Source organism: Triticum dicoccoides, chromosome 3A, assembly GCF_002162155.2.
Source record: "Triticum dicoccoides isolate Atlit2015 ecotype Zavitan chromosome 3A, WEW_v2.0, whole genome shotgun sequence".
Taxonomy (NCBI): domain Eukaryota; kingdom Viridiplantae; phylum Streptophyta; class Magnoliopsida; order Poales; family Poaceae; genus Triticum; species Triticum dicoccoides.
The window spans coordinates 201490858-201511232 of record NC_041384.1 but is presented as its reverse complement, the minus strand read 5'-3'; positions in this window follow the sequence as shown (position 1 = coordinate 201511232).

Genomic DNA, 20375 nt, shown 5'->3' with positions numbered 1-20375 from the left:
ACCCGAGATCCGCCGGTTTTGACACCGAAAGGGTGTTGCTTGCCTGGAAGCTCTGTAGACAGAAATGGACCCTCGAAGGTGAAGTAGTCGATCACTGGATCAACAGCGGTCTCGGGGTCTACCGGAAAAGAAGTAACAATGGGGAACACAATAAATAATAGAGTAATCAAATACATCACAAAGCAAGAAACGACAATATGTAGTGCTAGGGTGACCTAACGCAAGGCTACACGTTGCAGACGGAGCGGGAAAATATCTGGGAATATTTTTCAGGATCCGGGCATTTATTGGTCAGATGGGTCGGAGGGGACGGATCCATGTTCGCTATGCTAGAGGCACATGACAGATGAATGGATGACATATTTAGATTCGTCACATTTTTCTAAGCAACTTTCATATATAAAACGTTTTCATCGGAGTTACGGTTTAACTTCTATTAATATTCAAAGATTTAGACATTTACCAAAATTTCAGAATTTATTTTTATTTATTTTTAAAACTATAATTGCTAGGTGCACCCGGTGCAGTGCACACACAGGTGCACCAGTGGCTGACCAGCGGGCCCCTGTTGACCTGGTCAACTGCCCAGTCAGTTGGTCAACTGGCTGACCAGTCAACTGGGGGCGTGGGGCCCATAGTCAATGGCACATGAAGTGCCACGCAGCCGCCCCGTAAGCGCCAGGCGTGGGTGCAGACGATGACGGGCCTTGCGGCGGGGAGCGGGCACGACGCCAGCAGCGGTAGGCCGGACTGGCCGCCGGGGACGGTCGCCGGAAGAGTGGGGCTACGGCGGTGACGATGCTTAGCGACGGGGCAAAGGAAGCGGCGGACGTTGGCGACTCGGGGAGGGGTGTGGGTGCGCGCGCGTGCAGGTGGCTGCTATGAGCGGAGGCAGAGGCGCGGTAGGGGTTAAGCGCAGGCGTGGTCCGGGAGGCGGCCCGCAAGGCATGCAGGGGGCGCGGTGGCCAGTGGCTGACGCGGCCGGGGGCATGGTCAAGCCACGACCAGGGATGGCGGCCGCGACGTTTGCAGCAGGCGGAGCAGGGGAAAGCGCGCCGGCGACCGCAGGCAGCTGCGGCTTGAGCAGCAGCAGCGATGCGGGCAGGGGCAATCAGCAACGGCGCGAGCGCGGGGTTGGGGACACGCACCGGGCAGCCAGAGCGTGAGAGGAGCGCGGGGAACAACATGGCCGGGTCACGGTGAGCGCGAGGTTGATGTGAGCCTCATGCACAAGCGGGACATCACCAAATGATGGTGGAGTTGATGAAGGAAAAGGGGGATTGATGAGGCTCACTGGGAGGAGGTCGGGGACAAGCTCGAACAGGTCGGGGGTGCCGGAGGTGGGGACCGACGGCGATGGCCGTGGCGGCTGTGGTGGGGATGGCAGCTTAATGTGGAGCGTACAAGTCCCTTTGGCTTCGATCCAGCGGCGTAGGTGAAGGAGACGAGGTTGGGGAAGCTCGTGGCCACCTTGTAGCAGCTCGGGGATGAATCGAAGCACGACAACGACGACGCGGCGGTGACGGCAACGCACGGGCGTCGAGTAGGAGAGCAGGGGCGCGAGAGGGAAGAAAAGGGGGGTGCTAGGGTTTCGGGAGGAGGGGGCAGTCTTATCCATCTTGGGGTGTCGTGGATGCTCGACACGAGCTCATCGGGCGCATGGACGGCGGGCCAGAGGCCACGGCCATGGCTTTGTCTCTCTGTATAGAAGAAGGAGAAGGCCATGGTGGGATTGGGCCATGCTACTGTAGCACTAGGCTTTCCAATGCATAGTGTGCACTTAGCCCCTTCTCTATTTTCTCCGCTTTAATATTTTGGTATTTTTTTCTACTTAAATCCCATAGCAAATGAATTTAGGCCAACTTGAAATTTGGCGCATAATTAGTGGGCATATTTTGAAACTGCACAAAAGTTTTCATGTGGTTTGGGAAAAACATAAAGATTTGTTCATATTTAAAAGCCCATAATAGTTGCTGTTGGACCACTTATTATTTTCTGAGGAATTTATTTGTGAGTCAAGTGAAGTTGGATTCAACATGACAATGATCAGGGAAATTTATAGAATTATTCGAACATTTTAGTTTTACTGCTCGGAGAAATAATTTATTTGACTTTATTTTAAATTTGAAAATGGCTTTGATTTTTGGACAGGTGGCAAGCTGCATAGTAATCACGATGACATTATTGGGGAACGCAGTAATTTCAAAAAAATCCTACGCACACACAAGATCCATCTAGGTGATGCATAGCAACGAGAGGGGAAGAGTGTTTTCCACGTACCCTCGTAGACCGTAAGCGGAAGTATTATGACAACGCGGTTGATGAAGTCGTACGTCTTCACGGTCCGACCGATCTTAACACCAAAGGTACGGCACCTCCGCGATCTGCACATGTTCAGCTCGGTGACGACCCATGAACTCTAGATCCAGCTGAGTGTCGGGGGAGAGCTTCGTCGGCACGACGGCGTGATGACGGTGATGATGAAGTTACCAACGCAGGGCTTCGCCTAAGCACTACAACGATATGACCGAGGTGAAAATCTGTGGAGGGGGGCACTGCACACGGCTAAGAGATCACCTTGTGTGTCTATGGGGTGCCCCCTCCCCCATATATAAAGGAGTGGAGGAGGGGAGGGCCGACCCTCTCTATGGCGCGCCCTAGGGGGAGTCCTACTCCCACCAGGAGTAGGATTCCCCCCTTTCCCTAGTTGGAGTAGGAGAGAAGGAAGGGGGAGAGAGAGGGAAGAAAGGGGGCCGGGCCCCCACCCAATTCGGATTGGGCTAGGGGGCGCGCCCTCCACCTTTCCCTTCCTCTCCTTGAGGGAGTCCTGGATTAGGGGGTCTCCGGACAGCCGGACTGTTGGACTATGAAGATACGAGATTAAAGACTTCGTCCCGTGTCCGGATGGGACTCTACTTGGTGTGGAAAGCAATCTAGGCAATACGGATATGCATATCTCCTCCTTTGTAACCGACCTTGTGTAACCCTAGCCTCCTCCGGTGTCTATATAAACCAGAGGGTTTTAGTCCATAGGACAACATACAATCATACCATAGGCTAGCTTCTAGGGTTTAGCCTCTCTGATCTCGTGGTAGATCTACTCTTGTACTACTCATATTATCAAGAATAATCAAGCAGGACGTAGGGTTTTACCTCCATCAAGAGGGCCCAAACCTGGGTAAAACATCGTGTCCCCTGCCTCCTGTTACCATCCGCCTTAGACGCACAGTTCGGGACCCCCTACCCGAGATCCGCCGGTTTTGACACCAACATTGGTGCTTTCATTGAGAGTTCCTCTGTGTCGTCACCGTTAGGCTTGATGGCTCCTTCGATCATCGATAGTGATGCAGTCCATGGTGAGACTTTTCTCCCCGGACAGATCTTTGTATTCGGTGGCTTCGCACTGCGGGCCAACTTGCTTGGCCATCTGGAGCAGATCGAGAGTTATGCCCCTGGCCACCAGGTCAGGTTTGGAAGCTTAAACTACACGGCTGACATCCGTGGAGACTTGATCTTCGACGGATTCGAGCCCCTGCCGAGTGCGCCGCACGGTCACGATGAACATGATTTAGCTCTACCATCGGACAGTGTTCAGGAGACCGCACCGGCAACCGCTCCGACCCTCAATTCGGAGCCAATAGCGCCATCCATGGACGGATGGATAAACCCCGCCACGGAGGTCGTATTCTCAGCGGCGATCGAGCCGAGTATCGACCTTACCCTTCACAGGAGCCGTGACGCCGAACTACCGGATTCTTCCCCGGCCACGGACTCCGAACCGCCTGCGCCCGTGCCTATCGAATCCGACTGGGCGCTGATCATGGAGTTCACCTCCGCGGATATCTTTCAGCACTCGCCCTTCGGCGACATATTGAACTCATTAAGGTCTCTCTCCCTATCAGGAGAGTCCGGGCCGAACTATGTTCGGCAGGATTGGGATGCGGATGACGAAGAAATTCGCTGCCCACCCACCACCCACTTAGTAGCCACTGTTGACGATTTGACCGACATGGTCGACTTCGACTCCGAAGACATTGACGGTATGGACGACGATGCAGGAGACGAACAGGAAACACTGCCCACAGGGCACTGGACGCCCACTTCATCATATGATGTATACATGGTGGACGCACCCAAAGAAAACGACGACGAGGAACGGAAGGACGCAGCGAAGGGTTGTTCCCTCGAGAAGCAGTCAAAGCGGCGGCGTAAGCGCCGCTCCAAATCCCGCCTCGGCAAAAACAGCGATCACATAGACCCAGCGATAGAGCAGGGTGAACCATCGCCCGACCAGGGCAACACGGAGAATCAAACCAAACAACCCGACTCCGTCGAAGATAACAGTCCGGACGACATCACACCGGACAGGCACCCGGAGCAACAGAATGCCCATCAAAGGCTTGTTGCCACTGCGAGGAGTCTGAAAAAGCAGAAGCAAAGGCTCAGGGCTGCACAATACACACTCAGAATCAGATGGAGTGAAGTACTCAACACTGCAGTGAAGTACGGCAGTAATCGCCACACCAAGAGCTACCCGAAGCAAAAGTTGCTACTTGAATTCGATGAGGAGGCCTTAGATCCCCCACAACCAAAAAACAAAGGGGCCATCCGGTCGGATAGATGACCTCGTGGCCAACATAGAGCGGCAAACGACGCCGCACATAAGCCAGTACACGATCCACGTGAGGGCTCGCATCAAAAGGACGGCGCAACTAGATCCATCTACGGGCCACGCAAGCGCGCTCCTGCATGCAATGCAACACAACAAACATCCCAACACCATGGTACACCCGAATACAGGAGTGCCGCACACCCCCTATGCTTCACCGATGAGGTGCTGGACCATGAATTTCCAGAGGGATTCAAACCCGTAAACATAGAGGCGTACGAGGAACGACAGACCCTGGGGTCTGGATTGAGGACTACATCCTCCATATCCATATGGCTCGAGGAGACGATCTCCACGCCATCAAGTACTTACCCCTCAAGCTCAAAGGGCCAGCTCGGCACTGGCTTAAAAGCCTCCCCGAAAACTCCATTGAAAGTTGGGAAGAGCTCGAAGACGCCTTTCGGGCAAATTTTCAAGGGACCTATGTCCGACCACTGGATGCAGACGATTTAAGTCATATAACTCAACAGCCCGGAGAGTCAGCCCGAAAGCTTTGGAACAGGTTTCTCACTAAAAAGAACCAAATAGTCGACTGTCCCGACACCGAAGCCTTAGCAGCTTTCAAGCACAGCGTTCGAGACGAATGGCTTGCCAGACACCTCGGCCAAGAAAAGCCGAGAACAATGGCAGCATTAACAAGCCTCATGACCCGCTTTTGCACGAGCGAGGACAGCTGGTTATCCCGATGCAGCACCAGCGACCCAAGACATCCGAAGTTAGGGACGGAAACGGGAAATCACGACGCAGCAAAAACAAGCGCCGGAATAAAGAAGACAACCCGAAGAGCACGGCGGTAAACGCCGGATTCAAAAGCTCTCGGCCAGGTCAGCAAAAGCTGCCCTCCAAAGGCAACAGAGACGAACTATCCAGCCTAAACAAGATTCTGGACCAAATATGTCAGATCCATAGCACCCCCGATAAACCTGCAAATCATACCAATAGAGAATGTTGGGTCTTCAAGCAGTCCGGAAAGCTCAACGCCGAACATAAGGGGCAGGATACACCAAGCGAAGACGAGGACGAGCCTTGCAAGCGAAGCACTGGGGAACAGAAGAAGTTCCCACCAGAAGTCAAAACAGTAAACGTATTACACGTGACAAAGGGGAGAAACAAAGCGGCACTCCTAGAGACACATGCCCCAGGGCTTATCACCATGGAGTTCTACCACTGGTCGTCCCAACCGATCACCTTCGACCATCGGGATTACTCGGCAAGTATCCAGCGTGTAGGATGGGCTGCCTTGGTATTAGACCCAATAATTGACAGATACTACTTCACACGAGTCCTGATGGACGGCGGCAGCAGTCTAAACCTGATATATCATGACACAGTCCACAAAATGGGGATAGACCCAACAAAAATTAGCCACAACAATACTACCTTTAAAGGAGTAATGCCAGGCCCAGAGGCCCATTGCACGGGCTCCCTGCTACTAGAGGTTATATTCGGCTTTCCCGATAACTTCCACAGCGAAAATCTAACGTTCCATATCGCTCCATTCCAAAGTGGCTATCAAGCACTACTCGGACACGAAGCTTTCACTCGCTTTAACGCAATACCGCATTATGCTTCTCTCATGCTTAAGATGCCTGGTCCACGTGGCATCATTACAGTAAATGGAAATGTTGAGCGCTCCTTGCGAGCAGAAGACCGTGCGGCTGCCTTGGCAGCCACACACTAAACGGCCTCACCAACTAAAACATGTGACAGGTCGTTAAGACCACGGACGCGGTTGGACGAGCCCGGCGTAGCTATATGTAATTAATACAGGTTTGATGGCTATACCCCTATTACAATATAAGGGGCTCAACGCGCGCAAACAAGTGACAATTAGGCTCAACTTTACTCATTTCGAACTGTACATGGTTTATTTAGTATAACCTACCTTTTGCACGACAACTTTTCAATTAAGTTCCTTTCTTTTTTAGATGACCATCATGCTACACCTGTCCAGAATACGGCACAACGGAGACACAGGCGCAGACATGCAGCAGGGACCTGTTCCAAGGATTCTTGTTAGATTAAGACCCTGTGTAAACCTTTTTTACTGTCTCTTGTTGATACACATCCCTCGGATTCTCAGTACAATTGAGAAGGATGTTGACGTATTGGCATGTGGCCACGTTAGAATATTGCACGTACCTGGACACTGGGGGCTTATTACAAAGGGCACTGTTTAGGCCCGGTTTACATCATAAAGACCGAATACCTTAGGGAGTGTTCGGCGTCGCGAGTTTGGCCTTTTATGCATCAGCTCTGAATCATGTCTTTGGTCAAATGTTCGGTTTGCCCGGCTCCTGTGTTTTGCTGCTTTACGTTCCGCTCTATCGGCTAAAGCGGCACTAGAAGAACTACTGCGATTGTGCCCTGGTTCATCCGGACGAGCACCTCAGTAGAGAAAGCCGAAAACTGACTGTCGTGATATAGCGTGAGACTGGTCAACCACTCGATGACCTAGCAGAATCTTAGGGATTCCTCTGCCTTAATGAAGGGCCGTTTCCCAGCCAGGCATGTACGCGCCCCGAATCCGGATGAGCGTGGAGCCACCAGGAGCTATATAGTAGCCCCACTGTCAAACTCCTCTGGCTAAGTGAAAGTGTTAAAGCATTATAGTCCGGTTGCCTAGTTCGCTGCGCTATCACCTCCTTAATGGACCAAGACGTTGGATCAAGTGTGAACATGCGTCTTCTGCGAACACCCCCGCATTATATGCATGGGGGCTGAAGCCGATAACTGCCATCTTTCAGGTTATATACATATATACATAAACGGCCGCACAGGAGGCATCATACCACTTTCGGGCAAAAGTATAAATACAGCCTTGATAAATTCAATAAAACATTGTTTTTACAATGGGAATACATGTCACTCAAACATAATATTCTTCGAGCACTGAGCCTCTATCGAACGAGCGCCTTCAAGGACTTCTTCAAAGTAGTGCTCGGCAGCCACTCGGCCTATGGACGAACCCTGTGTCGCAACAGTGGTGGCCTCCATCTCCACCTAGTATGTTTTGACACGGGCAAGGGCCATTCATGCACCTTCTATGCACGCTGATCTCTTTACAGCATCGATGCGTCGCACAGCTTCAAGGAATTGTTGCACTAAGCTAAAGTAGCTACTCGGCCTTGGCCCTCCCGGCCACAGGTGATCCACAACGGACCTCATGGCAAGTCTGGACAACCTATGGAGCTCGGCCCAACCGGTCAACTGCTCATTCAGCAGCAACGGACAGACTGGAGCGTGAAACTGTGACCAGAACAGCTTTTCCACTTCGGGACCTTTCGGATCCTTGAAGTACTCGGCTGCATCAGCAACACTTGCAGCCAAATCCATGTATGCGTCCGCAGAACTCCATAGCCGGTCCAGAGGAGCATACTTCGGATCTCTGAAATTAGTCCACAACAAGAAGGGCTTCCCAGACACGATATCTGCAGCTTGATTCAGCTCCTCCTTCGTCGCTCTAATTTTGGAGCGCACTTCCTTGGCAGCCACCCGGGCCTTCTCCAGGTCCGTCACCTTCGCCCGGTTTTCCTCTTCAAGAAGCCGGTAACGGTCAGCAGCATCTTTTAACTCCACGGCCATCTTGGCAAATTTTTCTTTGCTCTCGCAATGTGCGGCCTGTTCGGCCCTTAACTCTTTGGCCGCTTGTAAAGCGGCCGCATTGCTACTCCTTGCTTGCTCCTTGGCTCGGGCAAGCTCCGCCCGAAGGGTCTCCGCGGTGGCAGATCCATCTGTAGTCACAACATATTAAAGATACTGGCATCATGCTGCTCTTATTACGTGACAATCACCAGAGAAATCACCTACCATGTGCCTCGTCAAGCCGCTTGTTGACAAGCATGATGTCGGCATCTACCGCATCTAGCTGCCGCTTTAGTTCGGCAAACCCATTAGTCCGGCTAGCCACCGAAGCCTCAACCACCTGCACATAAAGGCGGTCTGGTTATTACCTGGGACTATGATCCTCTGTTTGCCGCCATTCTCGACGACAACTAGAGTCTCAGGGGCTACTATCTGCATGAGCATACTTAACGTATGCAGTACTATTAAAGGCATACATTATTTTACGTACCTCGAAGCCTTTCAGCAGACTCATAAAAGCTTCATGCAAACCGCTTTCGGCGGATGAAATCCTTTCAATTACTGTACCCATTAGTGTACGATGTGCTTCTGAGATGACAGCTTTCCCCAGAAGATCCTTCAGCGCGTCCGACCGCACACAGTACGGACCCTTGATGTTGCTTGCTACCTCTTGAGCTTGCGTTGGATTTCCCCAAAGAGGAAAGGATGATGCAGCAGAGTAGCGTAAGTATTTCCCTCAGTTTTTGAGAACCAAGGTATCAATCCAATAGGAGGCCACGCTCAAGTCCCTCGTACCTGCACAAAACAATAGCTACTCGCAACCAACGTGATTAGGGGTTGTCAATCCCTTCACTGTCACTTACGAGACTGAGATCTTATAGATATAATATTTTTTGGTATTTTTGGTATAGAGATGCAAAGTGAAAAGTAAAAGGCAAAGTAAAAAAGCAAAGCAAGATTAAAGTGATGGAGATTGATATGATGAGAATAGACCCGGGGTGCATAGGTTTCACTAGTGGCTTTTCTCAAGAGCATACGTATTCTACGGTGGGTGAACAAATTACTATTGAGCAATTGACAGAATTGAGCATAGTTATGAGAATATCTAGGCATGATCATGTATATAGGCATCACGTCCGTGACAAGTAGACCGAAACGATTCTGCATCTACTACTATTACTCCACTCATCGACAGCTATCCAGCATGCATCTAGAGTATTAAGTTAAAAACAGAGTAATGCTTTAAGCAAGATGACATGATGTAGAGAGATAAATTCATGCAATATGAAATAAACCCCTTCTTGTTATCCTGGATGGCAACGACACAATACGTGCCTTGCTGCCCCTTCTGTCACTGGGAAAGGACAACGCAAGATCGAACCCAAAGCTAAGCACTTCTCCCATGGCAAGAACTACCAATCTAGCTGGCCAAACCAAACGGATAATTCGAAGAGACTTGCAAAGATAACCAATCATACATAAAAGAATTCAGAGAAGATTCAAATATTATTCATAGATAGACTTCATCATAAACCCACAATTCATCGGTCTCAACAAACACACCGCAAAAAGAAGAAGATTACATCGAATAGATCTCCATGAGAGAGGGGGAGAACTTTGTATTGAGATCCAAAAAGAGAGAAGAAGCCATCTAGCTAATAACTATGGACCCGAAGGTCTGAGGTAAACTACTCACACTTCATCGGAGAGGCTATGATGATGTAGAAGCCCTCCGTGATGATGGCCCTCTCCGGTGGAGCTCCGGAACAGGCCCCAAGATGGGATCTCGTGGATACAGAAAGTTGCGGCGGTGGAATTAGGTTTTTGGCTCCGTCTCTGGTCGTTTGGGGGTACGTAGGTATATATAGGAGGAAGAAGTATGTCGGTGGAGCTTCGGTGGGCCCACGAGGGTGGGGGAGCGCCTGGGGGTATAGGGCGCGCCCCCCTACCTCGTGCCCACCTCGAAGCTTCCTTGGCGTAGGGTCCAAGTCTCCTGGGTCATATTCGGGAAGAAAATCACGTTCCAGAAAGGTTTGTTCCGTTTGGACTCCGTTTGATATTCCGTTTCTTCCAAACACTGAAATAGGCAAAAAAAACAGCAATTCTGGGCTGGGCCTCCGGTTAATAGGTTAGTCCCAAAAATAATATAAAAGTGGAAAATAAAGCCCAATATAGTCCAAAACAGTAGATAATATAGCATGGAGCAATCAAAAATTATAGATATGTTGGAGACGTATCAGGCATCCCCAAGCTTAATTCCTGCTCGTCCTCGAGTAGGTAAATGATAAAAAGAGAATTTTTGATGCGGAGTGCTACTTGGCATAATTTCAATGCAAATCTTCTTAATTGTGGTATGAATATTCAGATTAGGGAGATTCAAGACAAAATTTCATATTGACATAGAGAATAATAATACTTCAAGCAAAGCAACAAAGCAATTATGTCTTCTAAAATAACATGGCTAAAGAAAGTTATCCCTACAAAATCACATAGTCTGGCTATGCTCTATCTTCACCACATAAAGTATTTGAATCATGCACAACCCTGTTGACAAGCCAAGCAATTGTTTCATACTCTAATTTTTTCAGAACTTTTTCAATCTTCATGCAATACATGAGCGTGAGCCATGGATATAGCACTATATGTGGAATAGAATGGTGGTTGTGGAGAAGACAAAAGGAGGGGAAGATAGTCTCACATCAACTAGGCGTATCAATGGGCTATGGAGATGCCCATCAATAGATATCAATGTGAGTGAGTAGGGATTGCCATGCAACAGATGCACTAGAGCTATAAGTATATGAAAGCTCATCAAAAGAAACTAAGTGGGTGTGCATCCAACTTGCTTGCTCACGAAGACCTAGGGCATTTTGAGGAAGCCCATCATTGGAATATACAAGCCAAGCTCTATAATGTAAAATTCCCACTAGTATATGAAAGTGACATAACGAGAGACTCTCTATCATGAAGATCATGGTGCTACTTTGAAGCACAAGTGTGGTAAAAGGATAGTAACACTGTCCCTTCTCTCTTTTTCTCTCATTTTTTATTTTTTTTATTTGGGCCTTTTCTCTTTTTTTGGCCTCTTTTCTTTCTCTTTTTTTGGGCTTCTTTGGCCTCTTTTATTTATTTTTCGTCCGGAGTCTCATCCCGACTTATGGGGGAATCATAGTCTCCATCCTTTCCTCACTGGGACAATGCTCTAATAATGATGATCATCACACTTTTATTTTTCTTACAACTCAACAATTACAACTCGATACTTAGAACAAAATATGACTCTATATGAATGCCTCCGACGGTGTACCGGGATATGCAATATGACAATGATGGAGTGTGTCATAATAAATGGAATGGTGGAAAGTTGCATCGCAATATATCTCGGAATGGCTATGGAAATGCCATAATAGGTAGGTATGGTGGCTGTTTTGAGGGAGTTATATGGTGGGTGTATGATACCGGCGAAAGGTGTGCGGTATTAGAGAGGCTAGCAAAGGTGGAAGGGTGAGAGTGCGTATAATCCATGGACTCAACATTAGTCATAAAGAACTCATATACTTATTGCAAAAATCTACAAGTTATCAAAGCAAAGTATTACGCGCATGCTCCTAGGGGGATAGATTGGTAGGAAAAGACCATCGCTCATCCCCGACCGCCACTCATGAGGAAGACAATCAATAAATAAATCATGCTCCGACTTCATCACATAACGGTTCACCATACGTGCATGCTACGGGAATCACAAGCTTCAACACAAGTATTTATCAAATTCACAACTACTCAACTAGCATGACTTTAATATCACCATCTACATATCTCAAAACAATTATCAAGTATCAAACTTCTCATATTATTCAACACACTCAAAAGAAAGTTTCACAAATCTTGAATACCAAGCATGTTATTATTAAGCAAATTACCATGCTATTAAGACTCTCAAAATAATTTAAGTGAAGCATGAGAGATCAATAGTTTCTTTAAAACAAATCCACCATCGTACTCTAAAAGATCTAAGTGAAGCACATAGAGCAAAACTACTTAGCTCAAAAAGATATAAGTGAAGCACATAGAGCAAAACTACTTAGCTCAAAAAGATATAAGTGAAGCACATAGAGCAAAACTACTTAGCTCAAAAAGATATAAGTGAGGCACATAGAGTATTCTATCAAATTCTAAATCATGTATGGCTCTCTCAAAAGGTGTGTACATCAAGGATGATTGTGGCACACTAACAACCAAAGACACAAATAATACAATACGCTCCAAGCGAAACACATATCATGTTGGTGAATAAAAATATAGCTCCAAGTAAATTACCGATGGAAGTGGACGAAAGAGGGGATGCCTTCCGGGGCATCCCCAAGCTTTGACTATTTGGTGTCCTTGGATTATCTTGGGGGTGCCATGGGCATACCCAAGCTTAGGCTCTTGCCACTCCTTGTTCCATAATCCATCAAATTCTTACCCAAAACTTGAAAACTTCACAACACAAAACTCAAAATAGAAAACTCGTGAGCTCCGTTAGCGAAAGAAAACAAAAGACCACTTCAAGGTACTGTAATGAGCTCATTCTTTATTTATATTTGTGTTAAACCTACTATATTCCAACTTCTCTATGGATTATAAACTATTTTACTAGCCATAGATTTATCAAAATAAGCAAACAACACACGAAAAACAGAATCTGTCAAAAACAGAACAGTCTGTAGTAATCTGCAGCTAGCGCAAGATCTGGAACCCCAAAAATTCTAAAATAAATTTCTGGACGTGAGGAATTTATCTGTTAATCATCTGCAAAAATAATTAACTAAATAGCACTCTCCAAATAAAAATGTCAGCAGTTCTTGTGAGCGCTAAAGTTTCTGTTTTTTACAGCAAGTTCAATAAGACTTTCCCCAAGTCTTCCCAACGGTTCTACTTGGCACAAACACTAATTAAACACAAAAAACACAACCAAAACAGAGGCTAAATAAATTATTTATTAAATAACAGCAAGGATAAATATTGGGTTGACTCCCAACAAGAGCTTTTCTTTAAAGCCTTATAGCTCGGCATTGATAATTTTAATGATGCTCACATGAAAGACAAGAATTGAAGCACAAAAGGAGCATCATAAAGCATGTGACACCCGCGCAGTGTCCTCCTTTTCTCTTTGGTGCAAAGGGAGCAAGCGCGGGCGAGAGCATCAAGCAAAGGCACCCGTTTCGGTGCAACGAGACCAAGACCAGTCCAACGGCAGGGAGGAAGTCATTGTGGAGCCCAAGCCAGCATCACCACCAGAGCCTTTGGCAGGCGAGGGCCAACTTTAGTCAGGATAAGTGTACCAGATGTTCCCCTTCAAAATGGCCAATTGTTGGCGCCCTTCCCGCTCAATATTTGGGAAGAGGCCCAGGGCCTTTGCCTATAAATAGGACTAGCCACCCCCGGGGTAGGGGGAGGGGAATCAAGAAGGGAGAATCTAGAAGCCAAGAGAGAAACTAGCTAGGGTCGAAATCAAAATCAGAGAGAGAGAAGGGTGGTTGAACTCCTCCCAGCAGTTCATCGCCCTAGCCAAGAGCAGACCCTCGCAAGGCTGTTCTTCCTTGTATTGCTCATCATCATCAGCCCAAGAGGCAATCCACCACACCACACACTGGAGTAGGGTATTACACCACAACGGTGGCCCGAACCAGTATAAACCCTGTGTCTTGTGTGCTGTTCTTTCCATAGCCTAGATCTTAGCGAGGCGGAGGGGCGCAGGTAGGTAGAAGGCGAAATCTCCGCGCGCACCCCAGTGTTCGAACCTCAAGGGCCTGCCGACACCCGAAATCCAACATTTGGCGCGCCAGGTAGGGGTGCGCCGGAATTCGTCTTCCACCACCCCGTTCTCCTTCGACCATCGCGTCCATGTCTGACGCTCGTCGGGCCCGCGCCAAGCGCCGGGCCGCTCTCGCTTCCCGCGTCGCCCAGACGGCTCCTGTCGGCGGGCGTCCTCGCCATTCCTCGTCACCTGCCGTCAACGCCGCCACCGGCCCGGCGGGGGACGAGCAGCAAGCATCGTCTCAGCATCCGTCCGTGCGGCAAGACGGCCGCACCGCTACTCCCTCGCTCACCCCAGATGGTTCTTCGTCCCGCGCGCTCCACGCACCCATGGAGGCTCGAGCTGCACTCATCGCGGCAAACGAGCTCCTGCGCTACCGTCTCGTCGACAACGTCTACGAAGAATGGCTCGACCGCGTCGCCGAGCTCGTCCGCGCCGCAGGGGGCTCTCCTGCGCCGTCCGTTCTGCTGCACCGCACCCCGCCCCATGCGGGCGATGAAGCTTCGGCGGCGCCCCAGCCGCCTCCTCCTCAAGAAGGTGCCATGGCTCCAAGGCGCGTGGCCCCTGGGCGGAACCCGCTCCGTCAGGTGCCAGCGCGGCAAGAGCGGAGCTGCCAAGAAGTCCCTCGCCCGCAAGAAGCTGCCCGGGCGCTCCCTGCTCCAGCACGTCGCGACCATGCTCCTGCTCCCGCACGTCAAGACCCCATGCTGCTCCCAGCTGTAGCGCGTGGGGACATGCAAGACCAAGCTCTCCGCCACCCAAGGCCTCCCGTGGCCACAGCAGGCTGCCGTGCCTGCACCACCGAGCTATGCAGCGTCGCGTGGCCCGGCAAGTTCAAGTCAGACCTGCCTCCTCGTTACGACGACATGGCCGACCCTGTGGAGTTCCTCCAGCTCTATGAGCTGGGCATCAAAGCTGCCAACGGAGACGAGAAGGTCATGGCGAACTGGTTTCCCATGGCGCTCAAGGACGGAGCCCGCACCTGGCTCCTGAACTTGGCTCCAGGCACGATCTCCTCCTGGGACGAGATGCGCACCCGCTTCATCACCAACTTCCAAGGTACTCGCGACCGGCCACCCGCCGTGAGCGACATGCGCCGCATCAAGCAACAACCCGGAGAGACCCTGCAGAAGTACATCCAGCGCTTCAACAACGCACGCCTCAAGATTCCCAAGGTGACCGAGGAGGCCATCATCTCAGCCTTCTCCGACGGTGTGCGCGATGTCAAGATGAAGGAGGAGTTGGCGATGCATGAAGACCTGTGCACTTCCTTGGAGTTGTTCAACTTGGCAACCAAGTGCGCCAGGGCTGAGGGAGGGCGTCTCTCCCTCCTCGAGCTGCTTGCCGCAGACCCAGAAGAGAAGAAGCCCAAGGCCAAGGATGTGAAGCGCAAGGGGGCTGCCGTGCTCGCGGCAGAACCAGACACCAAGCGGGGCAGAGATCAGCCCAAATCTTCCAAGGGCAGTCGGTACTGTGTGTACCACGACCTCCACACCCACAACACCAACGAATGTCAAGAGCTCCGAGCCGTGCAAGAAGGAAGGATCGGCCGTCGCCCCGACCGCGGTGACCGGGGCTACGGCCGAGGAGGAGGAAGGAACGCAGGACGCTGGGAAGACCGCGGCCCGCGCCAAGGGTGGCGCGATCAACCTCGCGAGGATCGCTGGCAAGACCGGCCTCGCGAGGGAGACTGGAGGGATCAGCCTCGCGAGGATCGCCCACAAGGCAACGCAGGCCTCCCTCCGCTGCCGTCGCAGCCAAGGAGAAACGAGGACCGCCATCAGGACGAGGGGGCTGGGGGCTTCCAGGAGCCGCGCGCGATCGCCTGCATCCTGGGCGGGGCTCAAGCCCCAGCCTCTCAATGCATCTTCAAGCAGTTCGCCCGCGAAGTGAATGCTGTCCTTCCCAAGCTCGAAGCCACGCGCCCTCTCAGGTGGTCGGCGTGCGCCATCATGTTCAACTCAGCAGATCAGCTCAAGTGTGCGGCTACAGCCGGAGTCCTCCCGATGCTTTGTTCCCCAATCATCAGCAACGTGGTGGTCACCAGGACCCTCATCGATGGCGGGGCAGGGCTCAATGTCCTGTCCGTGGAAACATTCAACAATCTCCAAGTGCCCTACAGCCAGCTCCAGCCAACCAAGCCTTTCTCCGGAGTCACTGACGGCTCCACGGTCCCGATTGGGCAGGTCCGCCTCCCTGTCACCTTCGGGGCATGCGACAACTATCGCACCAAGCTCATCGACTTCGACGTCGCTCACATTCGCCTGCCGTACAACGCCATCCTTGGGTACCCAGCGCTGGCCAAGTACATGGCCATAACTCACCACGGCTACAACGTCCTCAAGATGCCAGGAAGTGGCAGAGTCATCATGGTGCCCTGTGAAGAGAAGGACGCAGTGTGTTCCCTGGAACGAGCCTTTCATGTTGCATCACTGGAAGACCCGGATCGAGGAAGCGGGAGGCTTCCCGAGGCCACCCCCAAGAAGAAGAAGACATCGTCCGGCCCGTCCCCTCAGGAGGTAGGCCCCTTAGGGCCCGCGCCTACCTAGGGGGAACCTCCTTCCATCGCATAGGAAAGCGCGCCCGGCGCCCTCCTCAGGCAGGGCTCGGGGGCTCTCCCCTAGAGGGCCACCGACCTAGCTAAGGTCACGAGGGAGGCGCTTGGGAACCACATGGAGGCGTGTTTCGAAGCACATTTCCCTCAAGAAGGAGTAAGGCAAGGAGAGCTAGACCCTCAGGAGTTCGTCAGCAAGGCCATTCAGGAGCTACAGGAGTCAAGAGTCATGAAAGGTGGCCGCCTCCTACCAGCTGTGGCTCCCCATCCAGGCGAGGATGGTGGGCTGCGCGTCTGCATCGACACACCAGGGCTCAATCGAGTCGCCTCTCTGGAGCGCCTCTGGCCCTCACGAGTGGGGCGCTGCGAAGGTCCACCCCACAGCTTCGTTCGCATGCCTTACAGCTTGCCGAACGCGGCTGCCGCGTACCAGCGCCTCATGAGGGGTATCATGGAGGCTCAAGAGGCCAGGCGTTCTGCAGCCCTAGCGGAGATGGAGATGGTCCGCGAGGAGCCACCAGCGCCTCCGGAGCCTCCCGAGGCCCCTGGGCCTGGGGGCTCGTGAGGATCAGCTTTTGCAGCCCACCGAGTCTGCTACACCAACACTCCTTCGTCCACAACATCATCAGGTGACATCTTTCAAGTTTCATTTCCAGCTGGGAGCGCCCCCCAGGGCTGCATTATTCCCAGGCCGCGTGGGTCCGTCCCTGCGGCATGTATCCCTTTTATTTCATGTTGTTAACTTACTTTGTTGGGGGCGCCCCTTGGGCTACATCATCCCCAAGTCGCTCGGGCCTGACCCAATGATGTCCGCCTTCCCAGCATTTGTTTGAATGAATCCACTCCATCGCGGCTAATGTGTTTGACCTAGTTGCCCGCTCAACTGACGCCAACTGACGGAGCTGCTCCCAAACGGCACGACGCTTGCACATGGGTCCGTCCCTACAACGTCGACAAACCTGAGTGGCTGAGCTCTGGCCGCGGCAGCCCCGCATGGCGCCACCTCGTCAAGCCTTCAGTGCCTCATCGCCCCTTAGAAGCAACCAACAGCTGACTATCAATTGTCATGGCAACCCCTCGTTCTTTCTATGATGGGTCTACAGGATCTCCTAAAGGAGCTGTGTCAGGCGAGGCCCTTGCGGTGTCTCCTTCACTCTCATCCGCGTGAACCGCTTGCACGTTAAAGGGGGGGTGCCTGAGCATCGCGACTCAGGGCTCCTACTGGCTCTCCAGCCCTCACCCTCTGGCCTTGTCCACGGCATCGCGACCTGGCATACCAGCGACGACTGAGACTCGCTCGAGCGCCGGGACCCGAGGACGTAGAGCAGAAAGGGGAGCAAAGGCGAGAGGGGAGGGACATGCGAGGACCTCGTCGGGCAACCTCACGCCTGCCGATGCACAGACCCGGCGACACACCAGAGAGCGGTCCCTGATTCTCGAGATAAGTCACCACCCGGATGCACCAGCTACCGTGGCACCATCCCCGCACCTAATGCAATCCCGTGTTAGTGACGCCGCTCTCCTTTCTCACCGAACTAAGGCTGCTTGAGCGCCAAGGGGGACCTCCTGAGCATCGCGACTCAGGGGCTCTTACCGGACCTCGGGTCGCTCACCTCCTGGCCTTGACCACGGCATCGCGACCTGGCATACCAGCAACGACTGAAGCCGCCTTGGGACTGGGACCTGTCGGCATAGAGCACCAAGCCCTCGTGAGGTTCGAAAGGGAGAACTGAGCTAAGACGGAATGAGCAACTCGCACAATTCTACGACAAGGGTTATATTAACAAAACAGGATCACAGGCACCTTACAAGCCCCCACGGGACGCGTCTTTGATTCCTCGCAGGGAAGAGATCCTAAAAGGACGCAAACTACACGCGCCCCTGCAAAAGATGCCATCATCAACAGTGGGCGTCAAGCACCGGCGCCAACCCCATCCAGATCAGAGTCGGCGACGGCCTGACGAGCCCGCCCTGCTCCAGGAGCGACGCCGGCTCGGGGGCTCGTAGCTGTCGTCGCTCGTCTCCGGAGTCGCGAAGAGCTCGCCGGAGTCGCTGGAACCTCCGCGCCTCCGCCGCCTGAGGATCCGCCAAGGGAGTGGTCGGCGGGCCCAGTCCTCGCCGTAGCAGGGTCCCGACCACCTCTCCCGAGGCAGCACTCCAGCCGGCGCCCGTTCGCATCAAAGACCTTGAAGAACATCACCGAAGCACCGTCGTACTCCAAGTGGATCGTGAAGGCGCCTCTTGTCCTGCAAACCCGGGCGATTTCGCTCCAGCCTCGAGTCATGAAGACCTCGCCCGGGGCAACGACCGCGACCTCTGCCTCGGTCGCGAGGGTACTGCAGCCGGCGTGCTGCAGCCAAAGCTCCAGGAGTTCTCCCTGCGGGATGATGGAGGCGAAGAAGGGAGGAAGGCGAATCCAAGACTGAGGAGGCATGGCGGCGTGGAGCACGAACTCTCAGGAGGGGCCCTCGGTGTGGACCCCAGGGGGGACGACCCACACCTTCATGACTCGTCGGCACCGACGGCGGTGCCGCCCATGGCGATCGGCATCGACTCCTTCAGAGCCCTCGATGTGGGCGTACAAGGGAAGCGGGAACCCCGGCGGTGGCCGCTCGCATTAGGGCCTTGACAACAGGCCCCCTCGTCCCGGCCGCGGAGGGCGAGCCGTTTCTTCGGCGGGAGCGGGTCTGGTTCCTCTCGGGGAGCCTTTCCCTTCTCTGCCGCCGAGAACCGGCGGATCGGAGCCATCACAGCAAGACGGAGCAAGGACCGGGAAGAAGGAGAAGCAAGAAGGGATGGACTATAAGGGCGCGCGTCGTTCCGTACTTATGGCCAGCGAAGGCCAACCGCGGACCTCCACGATCGCAGGTAATCATGACCCGCTTTGCATGCAGGGACTTGTCCAATCCGTGCAGTTGCCGAGGAGCCGTGGGGAAGTGGAGACGCCCACGTCCAATCAACCGCCACGCGGCGCCCAAGGCCACAGGCTGTTAGGGCCCGCGGCGCTTCGCTCTTGCCCTTCCGCCTCCCTCCACGGCCAAGCCTAGGCGCGCCTTGGGCCCGGGGGCTACTGTCGGTGTTCTCAGAACGGGGGTCCCCAGACTTGCCTGCCTGCGGCCTGCGGCGTGGCTCAAAGGGGGGCCCAGCACGGCCCATCTTCATCAACACAGACCCAAGACCCTCGCGAGGGGCCAAGCCTCGCGGGGCGGACGACACGGAGCTTCCTCAGGCACGGCCTCATCAGGCTGGCTCGCGAGGAGGCGGAGAGATCAAGGCGGGGTACCTCACGAGGTGCCCGTGACGCAAGCCATGACGACCAAGGGTGCCAGGTGGGCGCCAGCCCGCGCAGTGTCCTCCTTTTCTCTTTGGTGCAAAGGGAGCAAGCGCAGGCGAGAGCATCAAGCAAAGGCACCTGTTTTGGTGCAACGAGATCAAGACCAGTCCAACGGCAAGGAGGAAGTCATTGTGGAGCCCAAGCCAGCGTCACCACCAGAGCCTTTGGCAGGCGAGGACCAACTTTAGTCAGGATAAGTGTACCAGATGTTCCCCTTCAAAATGGCCAATTGTTGGCGCCCTTCCTGCTCAATATTTGGGAAGAGGCCCAGGGCCTTTGCCTATAAATAGGACTAGCCACCCCCAGGGTAGGGGAGGGGAATCAAGAAGGGAGAATCTAGAAGCCAAGAGAGAAACTAGCTAGGGTCGAAATCGAAATCAGAGAGAGAGAAGGGTGGTTGAACTCCTCCCAGCAGTTCATCGCCCTAGCCAAG